We start from the raw sequence: 18,197 nt of genomic DNA on the forward strand, positions 1-18,197 counted from the left end.
CGCAGGTTCGGCCCCTGCCGGCGACAAGTTCTCTTTACTTCCACTTTATATTTCATCACATTTATATCATAATTACCTATACACAAATAACAGACTAAATAGCGCCTCCTACATGCCTGGCCTAACTGTCTATTTGTTTTCAGTAAGGTTGTGTCTGATAGGGACACTGTTTCACTTTATATTTTATGTTTCAGAGACTTAAGGAAATCCAAGGCGGGGACGAAACCGCGAAGGCTGTTTGTCGCCATCGGATCTTACGGCTATGCTGGTGGCTTTATAGCGAAATTCAGAGAGTATTTCATCAACGTGGTGAAGTAAGTAGACTGAAGCGCACTCCTCTCTCTCCTCCTTTTCGAGATTAGTCCGCGTGACATGCACAAGGCAATGTTCGCGCGAATTTTAAATGCCGAACAGCGTGCAACATCTCCTTTATCAGTAGGTTTTCGTACTTCCCGCTGTACTTGTGCATAACGCTTGCTGAGATGCGTTTAAGAAGAGCTGAGAAAGGGTAAACAGGAATAACGATGCAATACCGGAACTGGGTGGTGATGTTTAAGAGGAAGCTAGGGACGCTGTGATTTGTATTTTATTGCGATAGCTCCTATATGGCCACTCTCGGCGGGCTAATGCCGTCGCTGTCATGTTCCATATAAAGTTCAAGTGGATAACATCGCCCCGCCCATCGTATGATCTAGGGAATATAAAAGCGTGCGAGCGCGGCTGACGAACACGGCTGAAGCAGAGATGAAACGTGCCGGTCATCTCCGTCGCCCGTCTTTCGTCGGGCGAAGAATTATGAAGGGGTGCTGGAGTAGGGCTGCGTCACTGAGGTATAAACTGCGGACATTCATCAAAAACGGCGCGATCGCATGCGCTCTATCTCGACATACATTAGTGGAAGGCCCCTATACCCTCGTACATGACGTGCTCTCACCGCTTACTTCGCGTTGAGATGGTAGGCAACACGAAAACCACTTTACTCACGGGAGCGGCCGTATTTCTTTACACAAGAGTTTTTGCAGAGGTACACGATATCCGATCCTAAATCAGAAGTGTTAGACTTTTCGTATAACATTCACATTTGTCGCTATCACATTCATGTCCCGCCCTTTCGGCTAAACTGAGTTCCTTTTAACGAAATGTTAACGAATATATACGTAGTGTGCACCAATAACACATTTGGTAGGCAAATACTTAGAAGGAATGTGCGCATCTTATCTCAGATGAAATTAAGACATCAGATGAACTTTACACAACACAGCTGGTGCGCAAACTCACAACTGGCTTATTCAACACCTTGCGAAGTTTCAAACAAAGTTTATCAATGAGAAAGGCGTGAGAAGTAAAACGACGCAGAATAGCTGAAAGTAGACTAACAGAAATAATAAGCGAAGCTGATGCAAAGCTAGAACATGTGCCTTCTTAAGCAGAGACACAATTTCATCTCGTAATATGAAGCACAAGAAACCAGCCACCGTAAAATGCCGAGCAAGACCCCCCCCCCTCTTGGTGAAGGATAATCCGACCAGATTTGGAGGGGGGAGCGCTTGCTCGGTCCCTGGCCGAAATTCAGGATGGAGAGGGAGAGCCGCTAAAAAATTAAAAAAAATGTCCATCCATGTTGCTAATAATGTTTGCATTATTACTGTATTATTCCCCTCGTCCCTTTCAAACCATTGAACAGCGACCCGTTTGACCATATACGACCGGCCACATGACAACGGAATTTCATAAACAACATTAGATACGCATTCAGTGTACTCATTCTTGTGGTTCTTTACACAAGAATGCTCGTCCTGAAAAAAAAGTGGCCGAGGGGTAGGAGGGGGGAGGGAAGAGGTGCTTCCTCGGTCACTAGAGCCTATTTGAGACCTCCCGATAAGGGAGGGGGGCGCTTGCGCGGCATTTTACGGTAGCCCAATTCACCACTCTCCTACGCTTCATTAAGTGGCGGTGACCACTTTATTTTAAATCGTTGGTACTGTGGCACACTTCTGCTGCAACAACCAATATATATATATATATATATATATATATATATATAATATATATATAATATATTGTAATGACGAGGAAACGAGAGACATAGACCAACGCCTGTTCAATAGGCCGGCTGTTCTATTCTGAACCTCGTTCTTCTCTTCTTCGCGCATCTGCTCTCGCGCCAGAGCCCCGTTGTCGTTCTTCGCCATTACACTCGGCCACGACTGCGAGCGGCCGCAGATGCCGACAGTGTCTCTGGTGGGCGGCACTGGCTGCCTCGCAGAGGTCGGTCAAGGCCACGCTGCGACACTGCAGGGACAGCTGCTGAAACTATCTCTGGCGGTCGGCATTGACTGTACCGCGGTGGTTGGTCTTGTGAACGCCGTGACTTGTCTTGCAGAGCTGCCGAACATTCTGGGGGGCGATGCTGGCTGTGTCGGGGGGGTCGCGGAAGGCATCGGTCGCGATGTGGCCTAACTTGGTGAGCGACGGAAGACGACCCGAGCGGCTGGCAGTTTGATCGAAGTGGCATGCCATCGATGTCTGCATCCGTGTTGGTCTCTCCGGCCTCCATCAGAGTGACATCCTTGAAAGGGATGGGAACGTCCCTGCAAGCACTTCCCTGTGCGCGTCTGCGATGTGGTAGAAGCGTCGGCTGCAGAGTCATGGATGTGACAGCATCACTGCGGACGCCATCGGCGCACACGGGCTGTACTGGTCGGTCTCTTGTACCAGCAGCTTGGCCCTTACTCAAGGAAAGGTGACTGTCTGCGCACTCGGCCAATGACTGCCCTGAACTTCGCGTACGCAACTCCGGTGGGTCTGAGAGCACATTAATACCGATTGCTGGAATTGGCTCGTCCAGCTTATCAACGGGTATCGTGTTGCCAAATCGAGGAGCCGGCTTGTCCACTTGCCAAGGTGAAGATAAGCCTGGGGCTCGCGTAATCGACTTGTGTGACTTGGAGGCAGGCTTGGTCACGAGAAAGGAAGGTGATGAGGTGGGTCGCGACAAGTGCACCTGGCGGCCTGTGTCGGTGTCTGGCGCGGAACGTTCCGCGAAGCTTCCTGTGAAGGAGCTGCAGGACACGCTGTACCATCGGGCCGGGGCTCAGGAGCGGGGACGTTGGTGCAGGGCACAGCTACACAGTCATGACGCGGCTCTTGATCTCGGTCACCGAGGGAGGGCAGGGTGGTGGAGGGTCGAGGTGCCACGTCGAGGTGGTGTGCCTCACCTCTCCCATCCGTGGTATAAATTGAGTCGGCAGGGAGGGAATCACAGGCATGAGAAAGTGGTCGAAAAACAGTCGTCAATCTTGCACACCATGATGCCAGGATTGTTGTTTCACGCCTTCGTAGTTGTGCCATGCTTTGGCAGCATCACGAAGGCGGTCGATGGCCACGCACCATTTTTGTTGGTCCGTCCACGCTCGCGAGCTCCAAGAGCGTGACGGTGGCCACCCAATCGCCGGCGTCGTCTTGGAAGCCGCGGAATTCCGGTAGTTCGCTGGCAGCCGGTGATGGTGATACGGTAGGCGAAACTCCGGAGCATGACGACGCCAACCAGCCGAGTTGGTTTGAAAGCTCCGTGAGGGCATACCCCAGCGCTCTGCGGCTCTCGGGTGAGCTCTGTTCATGGTCTTGCGAGGCGGCGGCTGCCAACGCGGCATTGAGCGAGTGCAGTGCTGGCTAAGGCGGTAGGACACAGCACGGAGATTGACGCTGTCAACGCGTTAGTCGCGACGCGGACTTGCGCGATAGTACGCAGCAGCTCCTCGGCGCTGTCGGGTGATCCGCACCGAGAGCAGGCCGGCATCTGCGGGGAATACAACGGCTCCGGTACTCACGGTGGCACAACCATGGCCATGTACGCGTTGACGGCGTCAGTGGAAACTCAGATCTAGTCAGAGTCGTGGGCAAGGGGAGCCTTGCCATTGAAAGCGTCAACCGCGTTCCGGGGCAACCGGAACCCGTTCGATGTCAAGTTGTGAATTGGTACTGCGGCGTCGAGGAAGGGGGGCTGGAGCCGCCGAGGAGGCCTGGACGCCGTCCACGGACGGTGCCTGAAGCGCCGACAGATTGGCAGGTGGTGGCGAGGAGGCATGTACGCCGTCCCTGGGCGAGAGGAGCCCGTGCTCATTGTTGCCGCGAAGTAGTGCGTCACCGGACAAGTAGTTCCCCGGAAACACAACGGAGGGCCGGGACGCCGTCCGCTCGGTGGTGGGATGGATGCTGCCGCGGTGGGCTACCTGCGGTTCCATCAGCGAGGAAGCGTGATGGCGTTCCTCTAGAAGACGCGTTACCTCAAGCTAACAGCTGGGGTCCGCCAAGCCGTTCGACGACTGCGCCATTGTAATGACGAGAAACGAGAGACATAGACACAACGCCTGTTCAATAGGCCGGCTGTCTATTCTGAACCTCGTTCTTCTCTTCTTCGCGCATCCTGCTCTCGCGCCAGAGCCCGTTGTCGTTCTTCGCCATTACAATATATATATATATATATATATTATATATATATATATATATAATATATATATATATCTTGATGCAACGGTGCTAGCACTACCTACTGCAGCCTATCACAAAATGCATATATAGTGGATTAGTGTCGTATTCTTTGGGCTATTTGCGTGCGCCTACAACCGCTATATTTGCTCGGTTATTCTCATATCAAAAGGTGCTGCTCAGGCATGATGTCGCATTCATCTTTCTCCCGTTCCAGCACTTTCATGGCATATATATACATTTCCATAATTTCGACCGGATGGATCACTTCTAATGTATCCTGTATTGCAGCACCTCCAGTATGATAACAACCTTTAACCCACATTTCACTGGACTGGTGAGTTTTCTTGTACCATGTAAGAAGTCCCCTTCGCCGCTTACGTTACCATGCTGCTATATGATAGCGCTGTTGTCTTGTAATATCAATTCCATTGAGCGTCGTATTCGACTGTACAGTGTGAACAATTTGGCAGTCTGCATTGTTACTCTCGATGTATGGCCTGTGTGATCGTGCCTCAGTACCCCGTAATTCGGCCTACCACAAATTTCATGTAGCTCCACACATTAATTTCATGTTGTCATAAACCCAACCCATGCAACTGTATTGCTCAATGATTATTTCATTTGGCCCACGGCAAGCTATTTCGGTGTTCCAACTGAAGCTTCTTGATATTGGTTTACAGAAAAACCAATAACATTTCGTGCTCCCAAATGTCTGAATAGGCACGGCCCTAACTAGCGAACTGCCAAAACATGAAGCTTCCCGGCCAACATCTTTACTCTTACTTTTCTCCAGCTTGCAAACAAACTACCATGAAATCGCTAGTTTGGTCAAAAATGTACTTTTCTACTTGCACTATCCCCAAATATCAAGCTGGTTCATTCCACAAATTTTTAACTCGACGAAAAGTCAAATTTTCAATTAGTCCCTGGTCATTATTTTTCGATTGTAGCCAACCCACATTTCTTTGATAATGATCTACCATTAACTTCGCAAGCAGGCTCATGGCTCAGATTTGTGAATTCATCACTACTTCGATATCTTTATTTTGTCAGACATTCAAGCATGTGTTTGTCCACCCGATATTTCCAAGCTCACAAAGTACCAAAAAATTTATTTAAGCAGTCTCTCATTTTCTGTAGCCATCACGCTAATTATTTACTTCACATGGCTTCCACGTTTTAAATCAGCCTTAACGTATAGTGATGTTGGCTCATCTCATAGTGAGTCATTTAGCCCAATGCCACCTTTTCAAGTTGGCCCACCCCCAACACTGTCACTTCCACCGATCTCGAAGCTTTGGTATTAACCCACTGAACAAGCCTCCATTAAGTTCATCCTCAAATACAAGTTGGCAAACCCTCAAAAATATCTTTTGACCAAGCCCCAAGTTTACAAATATGACCTCTTACGAATGTTTATCTGGCCCGCCTCCAATTCTATTTGTCTAGCACATCTTTTCAAAAATGCCAACCCTCAAATATCTAGGCTGGCTGACACCCTCATTCTTCTGTTTTGTCCCAACCACCAATTTTTAAATTAACGAAACAGCGTTACAAGCTCGTTTCGCGGAAATTCCGCGGTCGGCGACGGCGTCGCTTGTGAGCGAAAAATCGTACGTGACCGAAAATTCGAGAAAGATGCATATAAAATATACAATAAAATCTTCGGTCCATTGAGATCGAACACGGGTGGTTTGCGTGGCAAGCAGGTGTCCTACCACAAAGCCATGTTGTTACTTCCAAGAGCTTCGGAAAAACACTATATAAATGCCATGTAGTGGAAGGAGTCTCCTTAACGCATTTTCTTCGGCACGTGTCACTACGAAAATGAGCCCATTCGGCGATTTTAGGCGCATTGGCGAGGCCATCAAACTACGTTTTTGCGCGACACCATGCTTCGAAAAAAGCCGAGATGGTGCAGCCGTCGCCGCTAAAAACACAGACGAACTTTCAAACAGCTCCAAAAATGGACAACTATGTCCATCTAGCGCAAAAACATATGAAGCCAAGACCTCCTTTCTAGAGGAGGCGTAATAGGCTGTCATCTCTGAGGCATTGTCAGAAACATGTCTCGACTCTAGCACAGGGAAGTGCTCTAGATATATACATCGCGCGCGCGTGTGTGCCTCTGTGTGCGTGTGTGTGTAACAACAACATTAATAAGTATGCACTTGGTGGTCGAAGTGCGCACTACGGGCCGGATTTCGCTATCAAGTTCAACTTTTAAAGGCGAAGCTTAATGGTCCCCCAATTATTAGGACATCCCAACATATCAAGTCGACACAAGCGCATATTTTGTGTTTAACTGACCTGCAAATTACATTAAATAACCACGGAAAGAAGTGTTAATTTCAAGGGCTCGTTTTCGTGTTATACACAATATTACGAGAACCAACAGACAATATTGCCAAGGAAAGTATAGGGGATGTTTTTTAGTAATAAATATAAGCTAATTGTGAAGAAAGAAACGTGGACGAAAAGATAGCTTGCCGTGGGCAGGGACCGAACCTGCGACCTTCGAATACGCGTCCGATGCTCTACCAACTGAGCTATCGCGGCGGCCATCCCCTCGTCCACTTTACAGGGTATATGTGTGCATTTAAACGTGGGAGCGTCAGTCAGTCCGCCGCCAGTAGCCATGACGGCGAGTGTGGAACACTCTTTTCTGCCTGTTGGCGTCACGTAGCACGTGAACTTATTACGAGCTGGTAGCTGACCAATAATCCCTCGCATACTAAATGAAAGCATGAAGTCTGCCAGAACGAGACCCTCGCTATGAATGAAGGAAAGAAGTGTTAATTTCAAGGACATCTATTTTCAGGTGCATAATTGGTTCGTGGCGTCACCGTAAACAGAATTCACGAATCCGTCGATAATAACAGGCCTGTCCTTCGAACTGTCCGTCCTGCAGTACTTCATGAACAGTACCGCTGGGTCATTACATGACGCCGTTTACAAGCCATGCGTGTCCGTAAGGAAGGTAGAAAGACGAGTGGTGGGTGCCTTTAAAATTCGTCTGTATTCACATAATGCATCGCTGCATCTTGGTTTCTGTAGAAACACACAGCAAAGTTGTCGCTTAGCATTTGCAGTAAAACTTCAATAAAACATAGTCGTTAACTTCCACAATTTACTTTGTTATACTGAAACTTCGTTAAATGGTAATTTCACTATTTTACTTGCCAAGGCTACTTCTTTGCATCAGAAGTGCCAGGAGAGCGTTTGAACAATACGACAGATTGAAACCTAATTTGAATAGATTAAAAGATAATTTCTTGATCCTGCGCCGGAGAAGACATGTTCACAGTGCCAGAGCGTCACACGTGAATCTGATAGAATTGCAGACGAATCGCAATGTTGTGATATGATGTAAGTGAAGCCGTCGTGCAGTTTCTGCCGCCGAGGCTGGTCATGAAAACATTTGGTGTTGCCCGAAGTAGAGCGACGAGGCTATCGCGCTCACATCAATAGCTGTAAAGTTTGCCGGTCGTCGGATAGACACCATGTAAACTTTGCTGCTTTCGCTGCTGAAAACTTGTTGAACTTCAATAATGGTCCACTCATTCATGTCACGGGACGAGCGAACACTCTGTAGATGCATTCAGCGCGTGCTGACCAGCGTCCGCTCTCCATGACTATTGTGCCTCTGACAAATTAGCCATTATTTTTGATTGACATTAAGATTTCAGGTACTTAAAGTGTACGAAGGTGGTTTTGTGAAACATTTTTATGTCCATTTCTTTCAGCTCTGCGAGCAAACGAATTACGCCGGTGGCACCGAGAACTACCTCGCCTATCCAATATTCGCGTACGGTGTCACTTCTAACACGTCGAAAGTTCTCGCACTGAGCGAGTTCAATAATTCATTGGCACTAAAGGTGAGCACACGCATGGGGTCTCTGTATTACTACCAAAAATACAACATATTTGCAATAACTATTGTATCGCTTTTTTAATTGCTCAATCAATTTTTACCTATGGTTGATCCTGGACAAGCTGTCCTACAGGGTTTGAGCTATCCTTACAAATTTCTTAGTTTATAGCAGCTTGCCACTCACATATCAACACATTGTTAATAGTACGTTAGCAGCTTTTTTTGCTTTTTTGCTATGGCAAGGAGCTGGCTTTCAGGCGTGAGGTGCCTTTCCAAAACAATGGGGAATTTTCACCAACGAAACAACACGATCACACTTATTAGTTGTGAAGGGCAGGTTACTACCATTGATATGTCGGCGCTATTTTTTGCTGCTCCTGAATGGGTTGACTGTGAGCGTCTTCACAAATTAAATACACTGAAGTCACTCTTTAGCCTGTTTTGAAAACGTTATCTATATCATACTGCTATTGTGCAAGAGAGCACACGTTGTTCAAATTGACAGATGTGCACAAACCACAGAGTAAAGGAACATAATTATAGCGTTAATAAAGTAATCTTCGATCAGTTGGCCATTGCTTACGGAGACTGCCATTCATCATGTTTGAAAAAAATCTAATTTGCATAAGGCCCACTGTGTGATTACCATAGAAAATATTGCACATTTTCCAGTTCTGCTATTACGATAAATATTTGTGCGCATGCCCGAGTAGTTGCGATCGGGGAAATAGGTTAAATTTCTTGATTCACTCCCATAACGGCTGCAAGATCAGTTTTTCTTTTGCCTGGTGACACGTACGCTTTTCCATATGTACCACTTAATGTCCATCTTAATGTACAAGTTTGTCGTTTCGTACAAAATAAAATTATTCACTTAAGAGTAAACCCCAAAAAAGGCACAAGTCAGGAGAAGGTAGAATATTGTGGTGAAAAATTCGCAAACAGGAGGTGCGCTGGAGCAGACATTTCGACAAGCGGATTTGCTTTCTTCAGGGCTGCAACACAGTCGCAGCCTTGAAGAAGACAAGTGGGATTGTCGAAACGTCCACTCCACTACACCCCTTGTTTACGAATTTGTCTTCCGTTAAGTTAAGAATAGCGGTTTTTGTGTGCCTGTTTTTCTGTTTTGGTGGGGGGGGGGTTAGTAATGCTTGCAGAACCTCTTACTAAAAGCACTAGAATTATATGCACAAAATTTCATCACTCGCAGTTCAACAAGACCGTAAAGAACGGAGGCTACCGTGAACGTACTGCGTGGCTTCTCTACAATGTTCACAATTTGGGCAGCGGCAACCAATGCGGCGATCCTCCGTTCAACGTAATCAGACTGTTTTGCTTGGCACTGAAAGGCGCCAATGAACCGATGTGCCAAGGCTGAAGTGTTTTTTGTCAATTATAATACCCAGCTTCGCATTGATGCACTACTGAGAAAAATAAAGTAGCCAATGAGCGAGATGTCCGTGATATCGTTGTGATGCAAGTATTAGTGGGTTTCGCCAATCTTGTAGATTTCAAACTTAAGTACCAGGCTCTGGTATCTATTACTCGATTGAAGTGAGTGTTGTGCGGGGGGCTTGTCTGCAATTTGGGAAAGAAAGGAAACTGACTTTGGGAGCAGGTGAGTAAGGGCTTATGCTTGTGGTCTACGCGAAGCTCATTTCATCTCTATGTTCCAATATGTCAGTCATACTAGATGCCTCTCACGTGTGTGCAGTTCTGTAGACAAAATTCCAATGTACCCATGGTCCTGTAACCATACCGACTTTACGTAACCGACGCGTCGGATAAACATCCTTCAATAGTGATCTCGGTGTCTTTGCTCCGGCCATTGGCAAGTAATGACGGCTGAAAATTTCGGTGAGAAGAAAGCTTTCGCCCTACCCAACACGTTCTACGTATCTGCCAGAATGTTTCTCGGGCTTTCCAATCATGAGCAACTTTCAACCTTGTGATGGAAATCGCCTTTCGCAATTGAAAATTGAAAATATTTATCTGCTATCTTGACGATAATGTCCTGTTTTTATTCCAAACTTCCGGCCGCACCTAGTTTCGCTCCACGTTAGATACGCACTTGCTTAGCATATGTTGGCCTCTAACAAAAATTCAAAATCGTAATGCTCGGTAGCGTGAATGATCTACACACAGAAACGAAGAAACACAAGTCCCCAGGTGATTATAGGCTAAGCGAGGAAGAAGGTCAGGACAAGACCGAGGCGCTCGAAGAGATGAAAAATTCTTGTACAGGGGTGTCGCTGAAGCATGCGTTTCCGACGAGTGTTTTTGTCTTTTCCAAGACAAAAACGTGCCACCTGAGCACATGTGCGTGCTTCGTACATTCCCCCCAGCCACGAAGGTGGATGAGGAGAGAGCAAGTGCAAAAACGATGGTCAAACTAACGTGGCGAATCGGTGTAGTTGTGCGGACACGCGTAAATAAATAAACAAGAGAGAGGGGGGCACACGTTTTAACTCATTTTTTTACGCCGTCAAGGGGGTAGAACGTGGGGCGCGTTCGCGTAGTCATGCATGTCAAAAGTTATGCATGCCTCTCAGATGTCGGCAGCTGCTACAAATTATAAATTTCACAGTGATCAGAACAGTTAGAAACTCTTAGATACAAGGCTTAAGTCTCACTCGTTTTCGCTGTGTACCTATCATATATGATTGATTCAAGAGGTCACTTTGGAAGGCTTAGACATAGTGGCTGTAGTGTATTAATCTTGCGGATTATAAACGACCTGCCTGGCCTCTGAAGACCGGAAGTTTGAGTTTTGTAAAGTTAAAGGTCATCGGATTTGTGGCATGCCACATTCAAATGTATGGCACTGCTTTCGGAAATTTCTTCGCAGTGTCGGTGGGATGCCCGTCTAATAAAAAATAATAAGTTGTCCGGCAGTAATTGTAATTTTCGCAACTTGCAGTTTTTCTGGTACCTCTCGCCTAGATAGCACTGATTTTCACATAGTATTGTTTTTCCCTGTATAGTGATTTTATCGGTCGTCTTTCGCATTTATGTGTGTAGCTTAACTGCAATGATATCTTGTGATATAGGCAGTGCTGCTATCAAATCAATAAATAAAATTTGTTTTCAGGCTTCATTTTATTTGGGGTATGATATTGTTAGGCACAATATTTGCAATAATGTGGTGCGTAGTTCTAGCTCTTCGCAATCTCAATTCTCTCTTTGAAATGAAATAAAATCATATATTAACACTGAAGTGTTTGATGCCGTGGCGCACAAAAAATTGTCTAGCGTCATTTTCATGACCACGGAGTAAGAAATATTTGAGGAGGAGAATCTCTAAGCCGCGGCAGCGCGCGAGGGCGGCGCGATAGCGTCACGGGGAATGCGGTTTACGCCGAAGCACGACAGATGACGCTTTCGGCGTGTTGCAATCTTTTACACGCTCTTCTATGGACGCGAGGCATAAAAATCGTGATAGCGCCTCGTACAATGTAAAATTTCTAAGATTTCTGTCTGTAACATCAATCGATAGATATGACATATATTTTAGCTGCAGTTCCTAATCGATACTGCCAGAATTATAGGCCATACAGTGCTTGAAACGAACTGCTAGTAGTGACCCCTGAGCAGACGACGTCCGCCGCCGCATGCACGCGCCCCCCGCTCTTCGCTCGCATGTTTGCGCACGCATGCGTAGGTGGCCTTTGGAGGGAAAGTTCCCTTCGCGATTTGCCGGTTTTATTTCTCTTTAGCGCTCTCAGTGACTTCCGCGCGTTGCGCCGTTGCGCACTCCTCGATGTTTGCGCGCGCTTTTCACGCCGCGACAAAGGAAAGTGCTTTGCAGATTTCGACCAGTGCTTCTTCAGGATGGGGCGTAAATGTGTCGTGCCGAACTGCAGCAGTGAATACGCGTCCTGCAAGGAGAAGGCAATTACCTTCAAAGTTCCTAGTGACCCAGTGAGGTTGGAAGCGTGGGCTCGCGCCACACCAAGAAAAGACCGGCAGCTGACGCCTCGTGGCTACACTGAAAGAAATTTCCTTAAAATCTACGAACAAAATGTTCGTAAAATTTAAGGATGCCTGACCTTTTACTCAAACACGGCAATAACTTACCTAAATGCCAACAGACATGTGTCAGTTTTTCAAATACGGAAAGAGTCTCCTTGTATAATGTGCCACTTAAAAGTCGTAAAAGTTGGCTTCCATTTCTAATTAGTGTTCTAATTAAGTTCTAATTAATGTTGTGGCTTCCTTTCGAGTTATTTTCCAACCAAAGAACCCTCGTCGTTACCAGGCTACTTTTTTAGGCAAGGTGCTTGGCGGAAAGCACGGGGAACGTGTTATAAGTATATGTATATATATATATCTTAGGGGTGTGCGAATATTCGAAATTTCGAATATTTTTCGAATAGTGTTTGCTATTCGATTCGATTCGCACTGGAATTTTACTATTCGAACTATTCGAACTTCCCAAAAACAAATACAGACAACACCCGATTGAAAGTGACCCCTTCAAATTTTTAATATGCTTCACCACATTACACACTCGTATCGGGGCAAATCTGCCTTTCAAGCTCCGTTACGGTCGAACTTTGCCAAAAGGCAACGTCCGATTGAAAGTGGTCCCTAGATTTTTAGTATGCTTCACCTCATCACACCCCGGTATTGCGGCAAAGCTGCCTTCAAGCTCCGTTACGGTCGAACTTTGCCAAGAAGCAGTCAACGTCCGATTGGAAGTGGTCCCTAGATTTTCAATATGCTTCACCTCATCACACCCTGGTATTGCGGCAAAGCTGCCATTCAAGCTCCGTTACGGTCGCAAATGCATTACCGTAACTCAAGAAAACGCTGGTTCCAACATGGAGAAGAAAAATGTGGCAGAGGTGGGGGCTCAATTAATGCTGTTTTGGACCTGAAATTTGGGCACGAAATGTGAAAAATCGGAAGCCGAAGCTTTTTAGCATCCAAAATTTCAGATGTTCTTATAATATAGACGTCTAGGAGGCAGATTTGGAACTTGTCCGCCTCATCAGTTGGGCTTCCACAGAAGTTCCACAGAAAGAGGAGGAGAGGCTGAGGAAACGGCATCTTCGCCTATCACGTGTAAAGTGTTATCGGCAACACTTTGGTTGCACCAAACCATGTACATAAATACAATTCGGCCTCTACATTGCCTCATTCTTGATAAGACAACTATGAAACACCACCCCGCCAGTGCTTCATCAACCTAGTGAAAAGAAACACTTTCATGTTGCTATCTCATAAGAATATGCTTAGGAATCCTCTCAACTTTTTTTTCTGCAATTTAGCTTCGAAGTATTCGAAAATATTCTAGAAATATTCGAGAATTATTCGAAAAATATTCGATTCGATTCGCACTCACACTTCAATATTCGAATTCGCTTCGCACCCAAAATTTTGCTATTCGCACAGCTCTAATATATATATATATATATTCATGTGCATGGTTTCTCTTCGTTAAAGGCATTTTTAGTTGCGAAGCATCTTATGGCGGGGCTCAAACTGTGTGCGGCGTGACCACCCTTACTGCGCATGCGCAAATCCTCTCCACAGACCTTCCCCCACTCTCCCTTTCCCCCTCTCTCCTCCTCTGTCCACTCCCCCTCTGAAACGCGGGCTCGACATGCCGAAACGCTGCTTCGCATCGCCTCATGGCCCCCTTTAGCGGGAGATGGTGTGCCCCTCTCCTGCGCAACGCCGCGATGAGCGCATGCGCGTCTCTTCCCCCTCTCCCTCCTCTTCTTCGCTCCCCCCCCCCCTCTCGCGCCTGACGACCGCGTTCACCGCTCGCCCTGAGAGAATTAACGGCCAGGCTAGAGGGAAGACACGACGCGCGTAGAGTTCCTCTTCGGGTTCCACGACGCGAGGTCGGTAGCATGCCCAACGAACGCCAACGGAACGCGATCGTGCAAGTGCTCCGGCTTCGCATCGCCTCATGGTCCCCTTTAGCGGGAGATGTTGTAATTTTTAAAGTGCAGAGCGCTTTAGAGGCCAGGGCTGTCGTCATCGTATGCTGTCGTCGTCTCATGTCACTTGGCGTCACGTATAGGCGAAGCCATGTATAGCACAGCCATGTATATATAGCATAGCCATGTGTGGGTGAGAAAACGAAGTGAAGTTGAGTGAGGTTTTCATGTTACCACCTGTCACTTAGGTTCGTCATACAGTCACATCATCATCATCATCATCATCATCATCAATAACAGTCACATCAGGCAATACCAATTTTGGTGTATGACAAGCTAGCGAAACGGCCGCGAATGCACCATGAGCGTGACATATAAATCATGACATACATGACATGCATATCATGGTTTTCATGCTACCACCCGTCATTCATGTTCGTCATACAGGCGCGTCGCCTGTATGATATACACCAATTTTGGTGTATATCAGTCTAGCGAAACGACCGCGAGGGCACCATGAGCTTGGTATGTAAATCATGTCGTACATGACTTGCATGTCATGATTTTCATGTTACCACCTCTCATTTACGTTCGTCATGCAGTCGCGTCGAGTAATACCATTTTTGGTGTATATCAATCTAGCGAAAAGGCCACGAGTGCGCCATGAGCAAAACATGTCAATCATGTCGTACATGGCATGCATGTCATGATTTTCATGTTACCACGTGTCAGTTATGTTTGTCATACAGAAATGTCTCCTCATACCAGTTTTCGTATATATCCATTCATTTAAACGGCCGCGAGCGCCCCGAGACCATGTCACGTAAATCATGCTGCACATGACATGCGGGTCATGAGTTGCATGTCAGGACCTGTCATATGTTTGTCATGGACTCTTGTCACGCCATACCAATTTTGGTATATATGAAACTAACGGTACGGTCGCAAGAGCCCCAAGGCCGTGGAATGTAAATCATGCTGTTCATGACATGCATGTCATGATTTTCATGCTATGACCTGTCATTTATGTTCGTAATAAGGTCATGTTATGCCACACCAATTTTGGTATACATCCGATTAACGAAACGGCCAGGAGAGCACAAAGTCGTAGGCGGCTAGATAGATAGATAGATAGATAGATAGATAGATAGATAGATAGATAGATAGATAGATAGATAGATAGATAGATAGATAGATAGATAGATACGCTCAAAATCGCAGAAGTTCGCTAAGAAATGCTTCGCATTTAAAAAAGTGGGGTTAGCGAATGACGCTTCGCGATGAGCCTCTACTGGTGTGCTTTTTGTTCTTTTCCATCGCTATTTATGATCCTTCCGATAACGGACCGTTTCGTGCGCATGTATGAGTGTGTTCTTGGTGCGTTTCAAAGCCGCTAGACTAGGCTCGCGTCATGAAGGAAGCAGAGTAACATAGCAGTAGCGAGGGTAGAGCGAGGGCAGAGCGGCGGCGATCGTCACAGCCTGCGAGATGCAGCGCGTCCTGAAGCGTCGCACAGGACAGGCCGACAAGGGTAGGGGCATGAAAGAGAGAGGTAGGAGGGTGAAGGGGAAAAAAAGAGGAGGATGGTCGCACTCTACCGTTGTCAGAAAGGAAGGGGAGCTTGGCACTCGAAAGCACCATGTCCCAGAGTTTATAACTCATCAACCCCTCATCATCCAAATACGTCCGCTCTGGTAGGGTTCCCGCCCCGGGTTACAGAGCGGGATCTTTTTGTTTTGAGCGAACGGTCCTCCCCGGACAAGGGTGCCGCGCCCGCTCAGCGCGAAGCGCCGAGCAGACGCAACATCTCTCGCGGCCCCTCGGTTCCCGTTCTACGCTTACGGGTACGCTACGGTCTGTCGCGACGAAAAAGATCGTCGTGCACGAGACAAACGTAGCAAAGTTGTGCCTGCTGGTTTCCGGCCAGCGAGCGGCTTGAATTGCTCGCGCAAAAAGGGTGCGCGAGCAGACGACAACAAATGCACTCACGCTACGGTGAAAGCGCGGCGAGCGGAGGAAACGAGTTCGGGGCGGAGGGGGAAAAAATGCGAGCGCCTCCTCGCACCGTGAGGAGCGAGAAGGAAGGGGGCGCGCGCCGATGCGCGCGCCTCGGGAAGGAGGGAACCCCCGAAGGAGAGAAGGAAGCCACCGAGCAAAACGTAAACAAATCGCGCGGCGCGAGTGCGTGCACGGACGCGAAGGCGCGCCGGGCGTAAACAAATCATGCAAACGAGTGGCGACTCGCCGAGTCGTGTTGCTAGATGTACCGCCATCATAGCTGGATGGTTAGTTGCCCCCTGGACTCACTATAGATCACTGCCGGTCGGTGCCAGTCTTCGAGAAACTTCTTCGCGCCTAGGCGATACCGCTCACGGAAGAGATGGAACCAAACCTCCTTCCGCACTTTTGCAAGTACTTCGTGAAGGCCCAGAACCCTTCCTCCGTGAACGGCCTCGCATCGCGCCAACCAAACTTGGTATAGGCACTCGACGAGGAGAAGCACGAACTGGTTCCTCGGCAGCAGAAAGCCGCGGCGCGGGCCGCCCCCAAGGAGAGTAGTAGCATAGTCCCTCAATACTTTTTTCTGGTCACGAAACTTCCCCGTCACTCTATGGGAGAGCTTTGTGTGTCGTCAACTTTGACCGCGGGGCGGCGCCACCAGCGTTAGGGGGGCACCCGCGGCACTCGTCGAAGTAGTCAGCGAGGCGACGGCGTGGTGTGTTTGTTTTTGTGCATCGTGCTGTATCGCGTGTGTGTGGTGCTTTCTGTGCGTCTGATCGTGTTCATACGTGACGAATAGTTAGCGGCACCGTGACGAACGATGTAGAAGACGTCCTGCGTTCCGCACGGTCGCTCCGGCGAACAAGGCACTCGTCGAGCTCAGCGCGGCGACGCGCTCTGCGTTCGCTTTGTTTGCGTCGTTTTATCGCGTGTGTGTGGTGCTGTGTGTGCCTGTGACCATTTTCGTATTTGACAACAGTTAGCGGCAGCTTCACGAACGATGACAAAGACATGCTGTGTGCCGCGCTGTCGCTCCGGCTATATGTTTTTCGGTGAAGAGGCGGGATTCACGCCTGTCGTACGTACGGCTGTGTACTGGCAATGTTGGTCGCGGTTCTTCCGCCGACGTCGGCTACAGCCTCGAGGAAAATAAAAACCTTCAAAAAGGCATGACCAAACAGTCTTTGCTAAATCAGCGTGCAGGGCAAGGCTGCACGCCGATTCCACCGCGATCGAAAGGAATAGAACATTGCCGCAACCGAACAGACATTGATGACCGCTACGCGCAGGTACGAGCACGCTGCCTATACGCGATGGGTGATCAGTATATAAAAACACACGAAAATATGTCCGTGAAGCCACCAGAGCGAGTTTCCGCCACGGAAACCTCTCGACGCACCAAAAACGCCGTTTAAGCGGCCGCGATGAAAGCCCCCTTGACTGCAGTAATGCCCCCTGGCGGGAGGAGCTGTCCCTATACCAAACTTGGCCCGAAGTTTCGTGACCAGTAAAAAAGTATTGAGGGACTATGGTAGTAGTCAAGCGGGTCGGCAGGGGAGAGAAGGATGCCAGCAGCATCTCGTATCTCGTGACGGGCGCACGGTCGCGGGAGAAGTCAGCGCCGCAAGAGTTGTAAACAAACTGTCACGCGCACTACAGATCCTTCTACGCGTTCATGTGCATTCACCGGTTTGGCCGGAGCGGATCGTAAATGCTCAGCTAAAAGTGCCTAATTACAGCTCATCTCACAGCGCAGTTGCATAGTGTCCCGAGACGCTCTTGCCGCTTTCGCTGCAGCGCTCGCCGCTAGCAGACGACATGGCGCGGAAGGGCACACTTAGATGTGCTCACCCTCCTGATTGGTTGAGAAGGCCTGTAGCTTCCACAGTGCTGCACGGAACTTCTGGAACAGAGTATAAATACGACGAGACCCTAAATAC

The 18,197-nt window shown here is 47.9% G+C and overlaps 1 long non-coding RNA gene across 3 annotated transcripts in view; it reads left to right on the top strand.

The window, feature by feature from the left end:
* The window catches only part of LOC119402276 (uncharacterized), a 39,635-nt gene that overhangs the window by 5,574 nt on the left and 15,864 nt on the right, over positions 1-18,197 (top strand). The window lies entirely within an intron of this gene.

The sequence above is a fragment of the Rhipicephalus sanguineus genome, chromosome 8 (assembly GCF_013339695.2).
Source record: "Rhipicephalus sanguineus isolate Rsan-2018 chromosome 8, BIME_Rsan_1.4, whole genome shotgun sequence".
NCBI lineage: Eukaryota > Metazoa > Arthropoda > Arachnida > Ixodida > Ixodidae > Rhipicephalus > Rhipicephalus sanguineus.